At 41.5% G+C, this 12,023-nt stretch overlaps 1 long non-coding RNA gene across 1 annotated transcript; it reads right to left on the bottom strand.

Annotated features, from left to right (window-relative positions):
- Positions 1-1,776: 1,776 nt before the first annotated feature.
- On the bottom strand, positions 1,777-2,582 carry LOC128733019 (uncharacterized). The gene is made up of 3 exons (XR_008411858.1): positions 2,517-2,582; positions 1,889-2,456; positions 1,777-1,833 (listed from the first exon to the last, which is right to left on the bottom strand). It is a non-coding gene; the product is annotated as an uncharacterized LOC128733019 (long non-coding RNA).
- Between the last annotated feature and the right edge of the window lie 9,441 nt (positions 2,583-12,023).

Below are 12,023 nucleotides of genomic sequence, written 5' to 3'. Positions count from 1 at the left end.
ACAAAGCAATAACATGACTGTATTCAGAGTTTAGAATTGTGAGGTGTCCACCAATATATATATCACATTGGCATTTTATGCTAGGGGTTATACCCCTCGCATTTGACAGCAGTGCTGGAAAGGCTTATTGACGTATCGCAGGGTTATCCCTCGTTGGCGCCAAACGACCGAAGCAGCTGTCACTATCGCCCGCCATTGTATTGCAAAGTGATGTAAAGGTAAGTCGTGCTATCTGCGGCTGCTGATATCTCGGGATATCCATTCTTTCCCTATGTCGGGTGATTCCACTCCAGTAAGCAGATCTCACATTTGGCGACCGTGACAGGACCCACCTGCTCGCATAATCAAATAACTTATAGAATATGTGGAATCACTCGATATAGGGGGAGGAAAAGTGTTGAATACAATGTGGTAGGTATATAGAACGATATATTTAGTAAGACTGTTCCTGTACAGGAAACAAGCGTGTTGGGACAACCGGCTTAGAATTACAGGCGAGACGGGACATCCGCCTAGAATTATGAAAGAGGCGAGACGGGACATCCGCCTAGAATAAAAAATGGCGAGACGGGACATCCGCCTAGAATTATGAAAGAGGCGAGACGGGATATCCGCCTAGAATGAAAAATGGCGAGACGGGACATCCGCCTAGAATTATGAAAGAGGCGAGACGGGACATCCGCCTAGAATAAAAAATGGCGAGACGGAACATCCGCCTAAAATTATGAAAAAGGCGAGACGGGACATCCGTCTAGAAATATGACAGAGGCGAGACGGAACATCTGCCTGGAAATGTGAAGGAGGCGAGACGGGACGTCCGCTTTGAATTATGAAAAAGGCGAGACGGGACATCCGCCTAGCCTAGTATCGTGAGCGGCGATACGCGATAGCCACCTAGAGGTTGAAAAAGGCTCAGGTCCAGGCAGCCACCTAATTTAAAGAGACCGGTTAGGTAAAGACTAGGATAGCGATCGAGGATATTTTGCACACTGTTTCGCGACAATGGTGGCGTATCTGAGGATTGTGAGGGCGGTAAAGGGCGTGAAGAATGTTGAGAGGTGTCTTTGAGTACCGGAGTTTACTGAAATAGAAAACTGGATCGTTTATATCATCACTACCAAGTTGTGACAAGTTTGGGTTGTCATTGCAAGATCACCTGGGCCGCCATCAAGCATCATTTCGCTTTTGCAGGCAGGCACGCTAGTGCGGCGGAGCTTGAACGATTTTCCGAATGGGATACAGGCGGCGAACGTATCAGTCGAGCTGCCATATTCGGCTGGAGGCAAGTGTGGTTATGCGGTTATATGGGTGGCTATCACAGGTGCTTAATTATAATACAGCTGCTTGGGCAAAGTCAGGTTCTTCCAAAGGGCAGGAGAGCATTCATAGAGCATCTAAGATAAGAGCGACCTTAGTCGCTGATTTCATCAATCGATCTCTTGATCTATTAAAGAGAGTAGTTCGCCATAGTTTGTAAAATGTGGCAACCGAAACGAGTTTACTATCGGTGAACGAAGCAGTCAGGCTCGTATCGTCGTCCTAGATGCAATCGAGCAACCTAATGGTATCATGCATCCAACCTGTCAGGACAGTCATTAGCAATAAATAAATTACCTAATATAGACGAAACAAAACAGGTGGACGAATTAGCGGAAAATATATTGCTTACTCACAGTACTGTAGGATATGTATCTTTTTTGAAAAAATTGCATTCTTAGGAAATGAATTAGATTAAAACGGATTTCTTGTTCAAAAACCGAAGCTTTTCGAAATTTAATTGATGTCCGTCAACCTAAGGAAAAAACCTTTCCATGCCCAGCATTTCCCGTCGGCCTGCAGTTACAAAATATTATAAACTCTGTTAAGAGATGTAGGATCAGAGCTTTACTTTTTAAGAAAACAGCGTGGGAAACAAGCAAAAATTTAAAGTAACTGATAAACTCGCTATATTTATTTAGGAAGCTCAGTTTCAACTGATGTTTCATTTATTGCTTTGGCAGCCATTCAAATGAGCTTTCCAGCAACAGCTCTTAGCTGTTTGAAAATTCCTATAAATTAATATTTACACGGTGACACTTCAATTTTGTACAAGCTTTTCGATCCAACAGTTTACTTGCTTTTGGTAGCAGAAGCCTGATTAATAATTTTGTTGGGTTGCTGTGTTTCATAAACTTGCCGAAACTTGTTCGTCAATTAGGAATGCACGGATGCCTCTTTTTCGCGCGGACAGCGATGGCAACAAACTCCACAAAAGCTAGTGGTAACGATTTTAAACGGGCGACACTTCAAGGGATTTGAAGATTGACTGTTTTTTTCATGTTGTTTCTTTACGTACAGGTCAACAAGCTGACCTCCTGGGACGCGGCACACATCTCTTGTTAGATTTGGACAAACGGCGTCGCAGTGCTGATTGTTGCAGCATGCTTCGCAAAACGCGATTTTATAAACTAAAGTAACTGTAAAAATAACACCATTTTAATATTTTGGAAAGCATACTTTATATGAAATCTAATTACCGTCCTGTAATGCCTGTAACCTTAAGCTTCATCCAGTCGCTGTCATGGTTTGCAATTTGCGGTCTATGTTCGTGTTGTTATGTTTGTTTACTTTCCTCATTCTGCAGCAGATGCGTCGAATGCATCTAAGCATATATGCATCCATGGGCAGTATAGGCGAATCTCGAACAAATCCGCACATCTGAAATCCATGCTGCTAGTACCAAGTACAATCGCATTGTTACAAGGGGTTCTTCCTTCCGGCGAGGCGTTGTAATCAGTGATTACTATAAAAAGTTTTAATGATGTAACTATACACTGAGGAAAATTTTTATATTGTTTCTATGTGTCCTATGCATTGCATCACACAAAGATTTTTTGCAAGATATGCCCAATAAATGATGATTGTATGCCAAGCACACGTCCGTTATGTGTGCGCACGGAATACGCGTATAGTATTCATGTATACTCCTGGGCGGATTTTTTTTTTCTTGCTAGTTACAGTAATGAAGATTAGGATTTTTTTTTCCTGTATGGACTCATCACTGCGACCATTATGGTTAGATCTATTGTGATATCGCCCGGGTGTTTGTTGTATAACCCGCACTGCATTTATTTTGGCTATAGTCGCTATTGAGTGAGCGATATGCTTATTGAATTTTTTTTTATGCGTGCTTGTGTGTAATTGGGTACCCTTCTTTCAATACTTTACTCTACTTTACCCACCTCGTTCCACATGACAGCGCACAGTCCCCAATTATAGTCATCCCTGGCGTAGCAAACCAGTGCATTTTTACTATAAGGGTCTCATTTTTGCACTGTCAATAGGCCATATCGGGATAATATAGAACTCAGCATGAAGGAAGGGCGATGAGGGGCCTGAGAATAAACCCATGCTAAAGTCACTTTGACATCGAATGGCCTGATTCTACTAAGATTCGAACCCATGACCATTCGCTTGTCAAAGCAGACTCGGTAACCTTGCGGCTACAGAGCCCCTCAAGATTAGGATAGTAACACGTATTACGCGTGAAGGGGAGTTGCTGTTTTATTAGAGAAGGAGGGGGATGTGAGGTGTCCACCAATATATATATCACATTGGCATTTTATGCTAGGGGTTATACCCCTCGCATTTGACAGCAGTGCTGGAAAGGCTTATTGACGTATCGCAGGGTTATCCCTCGTTGGCGCCAAACGACCGAAGCAGCTGTCACTATCGCCCGCCATTGTATTGCAAAGTGATGTAAAGGTAAGTCGTGCTATCTGCGGCTGCTGATATCTCGGGATATCCATTCTTTCCCTATGTCGGGTGATTCCACTCCAGTAAGCAGATCTCACAAGAATAACATATTTTAGTATTATTAAGGTAGTGAATAACAAATGCAGTAGTATATGAGATTTAAAAAAAATCATTTTATAAAATAGTTATAATCTAAAACCTCTTTAATCAAATTAAAAAAATGAATGAAATGTCATTTTAAGGCCAAAATAAGATATGATAACAAAATCAGTTATTAAACTCATCTTACAACCACTCTTTTAAATATCTATTCGATAGCAAAATGTGTTATCAATGTATCTCCATATCTATTCAATAACAAAATATACCATTATAACACAGTTTGATATTGTTTTTATATTATTTTGCTATTCGCTCCTGCTCGGGTAGATCATCCAGGAATCGTTCTCAACAAGTTCAATGGTTTGGGATAGCAAAGAAACACCAGCTGGAGTTACATGGTCAATCAATTTGGATCAGTGCAGTTTAAATGTCTAGGTGTGGTTCCATAATACATTAAAGTCATTAATTTCGTGCTAGAAGTGTGACCTTTTCGAAAACGTAGCCTTGGTGTTTAAATGTCAAGCAATCTACTTGGTGAAACTTTATTACGCTCTGCCTCCCGAGCAGAGCAAAATAATATTAAAACCATATCAAATTGTGTTATAATGCTATAGTTTGTTATACAATATTTTGGAGATACAATGATAGCACATTTTGTTAATGTGTAGATATTTAAAACAGTGGTTGTAAGATGAGTTTGATAACTAATTTTGTTATCATATCTTATTATGACCTTAAAATGACAAACAATATATTTCATAAATTTTTTTTATTAATTCAAGCGATTTTAGATTATAAATATTTCATAAAATGATTTTTAAATATCTCATATGCTACTGCATTTGTTATTCAATACCTTAATAATACTGAAATATGTTATTCCAAATTCAGAATACTGTCATGTTATTGCTTTGTTATTCAAATAACACAAGTAGTTATCCTTTCGGCCTTGAAAGTGCAAAAATTTGATATTATTTTTTGTTATTTTACCAACTATGTCAGCCAAAACAAGACCAAATTTTGAAATGAGTTATTCGATTTCCATAACTTATTTTGATATTATTTTGCTCTTCGCTCTTGCTCGGGCTGTCACTCGCAGGGAAGGCTATAATTTTATTTCTAGGCTAAAATCTTATGGTGAATTTGTTGTCACTTGTATTTATACATTTACAACATAGTATATGGTTTTATTTTAAATGTGATACTGCGGCCTTTCTGTGTCAAATTGCAGATTAGATCCTCTAAACATGGAGTATTGTCAAAACTGCAAACAATTTGCTATGGGGTTTTATGAGTAACTTCTGTCATTTCTAAAAAAATGTGTATTGAGCGTGTCTTAACTTACTTACTTATTTAATTAGCCTAACGTCTCACGACAAAGCCTGCGCAGTATAATTTCTCCATCTATTTCGGTCCATGGCAGCTGGTCTCCAGTTCCGAGGGCACCCAGTGCTCGCCAGATCTCGCTCCACCTGGTCTTGCCACCTCGCTCACTGTACCCCTCTTCGTCTTGTTCCTATTGGATTTGATGCGAAAACCATTTTTGCAGGATAGTTGTCCGGCATTCTAGCAACATGTCCTGCCCAATGTAGCCGTCCAGCTTTGACCACTTTCTGAATACTTGGTTCGCCGTAGAGACGAGCGAGCTCGTGGTTCATTCTTCGCCTCCATACACCGTTCTCTTGCACTCCGCCAAAGATGGTTCTTAGCACCCGCCGTTCGAAAACTCCGAGTGCTCGTAGGCCCTCTTTTAGCAGTGTCCACGTTTCGTGCCCGTAGAGGACAACCGGTCTAATTAGCGTTTTGTACAGTGTGCACTTTGTACGGGGGCTCAGATTGTTCGACCGCAAGTGTTTGTGGAGTCCGTAGTAGGCCCGACTGTCGCAGTGGCCTTTTAACCCAATACCCTTTCGGCATACAAAAAAAGGGCCCGACTTTCGCTGATAATATGCCTTTTAAACTCACGGCTGGTATTATTTACCTCTCTTGCCAGTGAGCCAAGGTATACGAACTCGACGACTACCTCGATCTCATCCTCGTCGATTACCACGGTACTGCCCAAGCGGGCCCTGTCGCGCTCGGTCCTGCCCGCCAGCATATACTTCGTTTTAGACATATTTAGCTTCAATCCAATCTTCTCTGTTTCGCGTTTTAATCTGGTGTACTGATCTTCCACCGCCTAAAATATTCTGCCGACAGCATCCACGTCGTCAGCAAAGCAGATAAATTGACTAGATTTATTGAAAATCGTGCCCCGCATTTCGATCGCCGCTGGTCTTAAAACACCTTCAAGCGCAATGTTGAATAGCAGGCAGGAAAGATCATCTCCTTGTCGAATTCCTCTGCGAGATTCGAATGGGTTCAACAATCCACCCGAGATTCTCACACAGCACTGGATCCCGTCCATCGTAGTCAAGATAAATCTAGTAAGCTTACCCGGAAAGCCGTTTTCATCCAAAATTTTCCATAGCTTTTGTCGGTTTACGCTATCATATGCGGCTTTGAAATCGATGAACAGGTGGTGTGTGGGGACTCGGAACTCCCGGCATTTCTGGAGGATCTGTGCCGCAGGGTGAAGATTTGGTCCGTGTCTACGGAAAACTCAGTTAACATGAATCGAAGAAAAACTTTTAGCAATTATCAGCAATTCTTGTTTATTTTTAAATAGGACATTAGACGAACTAACCGCTACTTTCGCTTACCAATCTCAGTGTGTATCAGTAGTGTGGTGGCGCTGATTAAATCTGTATATTAGAGCGTCCCAAAATTGCACTATGTCAGAAAACCCGGGGCTCACCCCTCAAATGACAGCACGCGGTGTTACAACAAAGCTTTTACATGACGTCAACATTGGTTGACGCGATTTAGAGGTCGCATATTTGAATTTTAAGAAAAAATGGCATTTTTCAAGAGTAAATTCAAAAAAATATTTTTAGAAACGTTAAAGTAGTTGAAACAAGCTACTTAACTATTTTTTCCACAATCATAGAGATCTGATACACTCATAAAAAAGTTATGGTGGCATGTCTGGAGTCATATTTGATTACAAAAATTTATTGAATTTGACAAAAATTTAAAATTTTCGAAATTTCATTTAAATAAACGTCAAAAGAGGGTATCAAACAGTATCTTAGAGTAACGTAGCTATACTGTATAGATAGGAAATTTTATGACGAACAACTTTGCCGAAAAAAGTATGGACCATTATGTTCAAATCTCGCTGAGGTATTCACGTTTTTCTGAAGGCGGAACAAAACATATTTTCGGAATTTTTAAATTTTAGCAGTTCCACGTGAAAAAGGTAAATGGTAAAACTTGAACTATTTATTCTAAATGTTACCTACGTGTTTGATGGGAAGAAATATGCACCTTCCACAGAATTTAGCACCATTTAGGCTCAAGAATTGCTTTTAAAAAGGGCGCATTTATTTTAATAGGTACTATATTTGAAAAATCGTATCTCCCGAAACTAGGGTTGCTCCAAAATGATGCCTAAGCGTGAGTTGTTGAAAATTGAGTTTCCACTATGTTCCAAAAAACAGGAAAAAATGTAAAATTAAGATATAAAATGGTAACTTCGAATTTTTTTTTTGAGAAATAGTGGTAATCAGGGATGATTCCTCCTCACAATAAAAAATGAGAAGATAAAAATTCACACTTTACTCAGTCGCGATTTATGTTGCTCCGTTCTGTTTGAACTTTTCTCTTTTGTACTGATCGCGATTGCTCAGCAACCTGCTCATTGAGGAATAAACTGAGCAACAAAGTGTTAATACACTTTTTGGCTGCCCATGATATGGCACAAAAAAAACTTTATAGACTTCTCGCAGCGGCAACAGTGCAAAAAATGTTGCATATGACGATGGTGGATGATAGATATGGCAACAATGTAATTCACGTGCCGTTAATGTAATTCCCGTGCCGTTGCTTGCTGCAGTACGAGCGCACAATGAGAATCTAAAGTTTGTTTATATTTCTCTTTATTTTTGGTCTGTTTCTCATTGCGTGGATGTGTTTCTCATTTGTGGCAGCAGTTCTGCTCATTGTTTTGAATGAAAAAAGTTGCACTTTTTGCACAATGAGTGAGGAAATGACAAGCCTGGTGGTGATTTAATGCATTTTGAGATTTAGAATTGATAAAAAAAAAATTCATAATTCGTGATAATTTGTAATATTCGTAAAACTTTATTTGCAGCAGATATAAATAATTGCGTACTATTTAAAAACATTTGTAGGTTTATTGTCTGCCTTAAATATTGTTATTACGAATGGTTCGTATTTTGTGCGAGAGCACATTCGTAGCAAATCTTGCAACAAAACCCATTTGATGCACGGTTGTTGTCTAGCATCGTTATCGATGAGAACGGGTTGCGAAGATTGTATATAGAGTAAAGTACCGGTTTTAAGCAGTCTAAGCGGGTCACTGATTGTTTTACCTTGTTACAAGCGATGGGTTGACTAAGTGGGGGATATCAGCATACCAATCTTCTTGCTACCTTTAGTTCTTAAAGCTGTTACCATTAGAAGATACTATTGTTGAGCAAAACTTTTGATTTTTTGCTTTAAAAGTTGGAGTGATGGAACTAATTTTGATCACACCGAACATATTTTCACCCTCAAGGTGCTTTTTAAGCAGTCCTGAAATCTGAATTTTAATACGCTCCCATAAAAAATCCCTCTAACTTTTCCCTCTATTCAGTAAGTTTGCGTTCCTACTAGTCTGTCCGCGTAGTAGAAGAGACGCATACAAAAAATCACTCACAACACTTACACCAATAACACCAGAACTAAAGAGAGTGGCAGTAGAATACGACGGAAACATTACATACCCTCTCCGTCGGAAAATGAGGAAATTTGGAATTGATCTAGTCTACACGAGCCGAAACAACCAGCTCAAAATAAGTAATAATAACTACGCCGTGCAAACTTATCTTGCGTGATGATTTGTGTGCTTGAAGGGCGCGTCAAAATCCTCTCCGACCTTATATGACTTGGGCTGGTTACCACATCCCTCATCCAGTCTTCGATTCATTCGGTACCCTGATCCCAGCTAGCATTTTCATATGTATAAAAAAGGTAAAAATCAGTATTACGTACAGATATACAGATATACATAAGCGCGAGTCGCTCCGTACTACTCTACGATTTTGTGCTGAAAATCGTATGTATGTCAGTCATTATCATTATATACGACAGAAAATCAACTTGATCCCACTTTATCCAGCTTTAGTTACGATTTCGAGTTTGTTAGGAGATATTTACGATAGTTTTCGCACATTGATATACGAGTTGGTGCTAGCTGGGATGCTCCTTCCGCTTTACAATAATGATGGTATATGGCAATGTTAGAAAACATGTATTATATGAATATATATGGACAAAAATAGAACAATCTCACCAGCAGTCCTTCGAATGGAATAGAGTTGCATCATTTGAGTTTACTTGAGTGCTTCCATTATTAATTTGATTAATTTTTCTGGTATCCATGAGCATTATTTAAACTTTCTTCGGCCCGAGTTTTCACTGTACTGTAGGAGGTGCTTGCTTCATGAGCTAAAATGAAACAAATAATTAAAATGCCTTACGTTAAGCTTACTTACAAGGTCGCGTGGCAGATTTTTTTTAATCGAGCAAAAAAAAATTGATTTTAGGCATTTTTATTTAAACGTGAAAACGTGAAAACCAAATCTATTCTTGCTTTTAAAATGTACGTTATTATTTTCCATGCAAAAATCTACAAAAAAAAAAAGACAAAAACGAAAGAAAAATTTTTCGGCCGATTTTCGGAAATTTCGTTGTTCGAATTTCCATTTTTGTTTCGTGCTAGAAGTATTAACTCAACTCGTATACTCATTTTTCGAGTTTTTCAGGCTGTAGAACCCACAGACAAGTGATTTTATGAAAAAAAAATCAACTCATACCCTACAAATTATTTTTTGCCCCCCGATTTTTCAAGCTAATTTCCAAGGAGGGGGGGGGGGGGGCCTGGTGATCCGAAGTACCTTTTTCCCGCGCAAGGATATCCACAAAGCCACCTGGAGATCACCTGACCAACGTACAATGAACCAAATTGACCACGTTCTCATAGAGGGCCGGTTCTTCTCTAACATCACGAACGTACGCTCCCGTCGGGGTGCGGATATTGATTCTGACCATTACCTAGTAGCAGTACATGTGCGCTCAAAGCTGTCCACCGTATACCGGACACGTCAAAGCCGCCCTCCTCGGCTGAACATCAGGCAGCTAGATAACCCACAAGCTGCCGAGAACTACGCGCGAGTACTGAATGAGGCACTGCCTTCTTCCGAGGAGTTAGGTGCTTCAAACCTCGAAGACGGTTGGGGCAGAATACGCTCGGCCATCGGAGAGGCCGCTACCGCGGCACTAGGTATTGAGCCTCGGAGTACACAAAATGATTGGTTTGATGGGGAATGCCAACAAGCGGTGGAGGAGAAAAAAAACGCTTGGAAAAATTATCTAAGTATTGCCACTAGAGAGAACCTGGCCAAGTACCGACGAGCTAGGAACCAGTTGACCACGATCCTGAGGAGAAAAAAACGCCAAAAGGAGGACAGAGATCGTGAAGAATTAGAACAACTATTCCGATCTAATGACACGCGCAAGTTTTATGAGAAGGTGAACCAAACTCGGAAGGGCTACACACCGAAACCTGACATGTGTAGGGACGAGGGAGGGAATCTAATTACAAACGAGCGCGAGGTGGTCGACAGGTGGAAGCAGTTCTTCGATGAACACCTCAATGGCGAAGTCGCAGAAGGAGGCGGAACGGAAATTAACCTAGGAGCGCCCATGGAAGATAGTGATGTCCTAGCACCTGATCTCCAAGAAGTCAAACGAGAAATCAGGTTGCTGAAGACCAATAAAGCCGCTGGGAAGGACCGCCTACCGGCAGAGCTTTATAAACATGGCGGGGAAACGCTAGCAAAGGCTCTACACTGGGTTATTTCGAGGATTTGGGAGGAGGAAAAGCTACCGGAGGAATGGATGGAAGGAGTGGTTTGTCCCATCTACAAAAAGGGTGATCGGCTTGACTGCTGCAACTATCGTGGTATTACGCTGGTAAACGCCGCCTACAAGGTACTCTCCCAGATCCTGTTACGCCGGCTGTCACCGATAGCACAAGGTTTCGTAGGGAATTATCAGGCGGGTTTCATGGGGGCTCGCGCAACTACGGACCAAATGTTTACTATCCGACAGATCTTGCAGAAATGTCGGGAGTACAACGTGCCCACGCATCACATCTTTATCGATTTCAAAGCAGCATACGATACAGTCGATCGAGACAAGCTATGGCAGATAATGCACGAATACGGTTTTCCGGACAAACTGACGCGACTGATCAGAGCTACATTGGATCGAGTGATGTGTTTCGTACGCATCTCTGGGACACTCTCGAGTCCCTTCGAGACGCGACGAGGGTTGAGACAAGGTGACGGTCTATCCTGCATGCTGTTCAACATCGCTCTTGAGGGGGTGATCCGACGAGCGGGCATTGAAACGAGAGGCACGATTTTTACCAAGAGTAGCCAACTTCTAGGCTTTGCAGATGACTTCGATATCATAGCCAGGAACTTTGCGACGGCGGAGGCAATCTACGCCAGACTGAAAGCGGAGTCTAGGAGAATTGGGCTAAAAATAAATGCGTCGAAGACCAAATACATGAAAGGAAGAGGCTCAAAGGAAACAAATGCGCGCCTCCCACGGACGGTAACCGTTGACGGCGACGAACTAGAAGTGGTAGAAGAGTTCGTGTATTTGGGATCGCTGGTGACCGCGGACAACAACACTAGTAAGGAGATCCAGCGGCGCATCCAAGCGGGAAATCGGGCCTACTTTGCCCTTCGTAAAACGCTACGATCAGGAAGCATACGCCGCCGCACGAAGCTAACAATGTACAAAACCATTATTAGACCGGTAGTTCTTTATGGACTTGAAGCCGTGACGCTGCTTACGGAGGACATACGCGCCCTTGCCGTGTTTGAGCGGAAAGTGCTGCGGACGATATTTGGCGGAGTACAAACTGAAAGCGGAGAGTGGCGGAGGCGTATGAATCACGAGCTACAGGCACTGCTTGGGGAGACTCCCATCGTACATCTAGCGAAAGTTAGCAGGCTACGGTGGGCCGGACACGTCGTAAGGATGCCGGACGACAGTGCGACGAAAAC

This window comes from Sabethes cyaneus, chromosome 1 (assembly GCF_943734655.1).
Source record: "Sabethes cyaneus chromosome 1, idSabCyanKW18_F2, whole genome shotgun sequence".
Lineage (NCBI taxonomy): Eukaryota > Metazoa > Arthropoda > Insecta > Diptera > Culicidae > Sabethes > Sabethes cyaneus.
The sequence above is the reverse complement of the archived record's forward strand: the minus strand, read 5'-3'. Positions and strand labels throughout refer to the sequence as shown.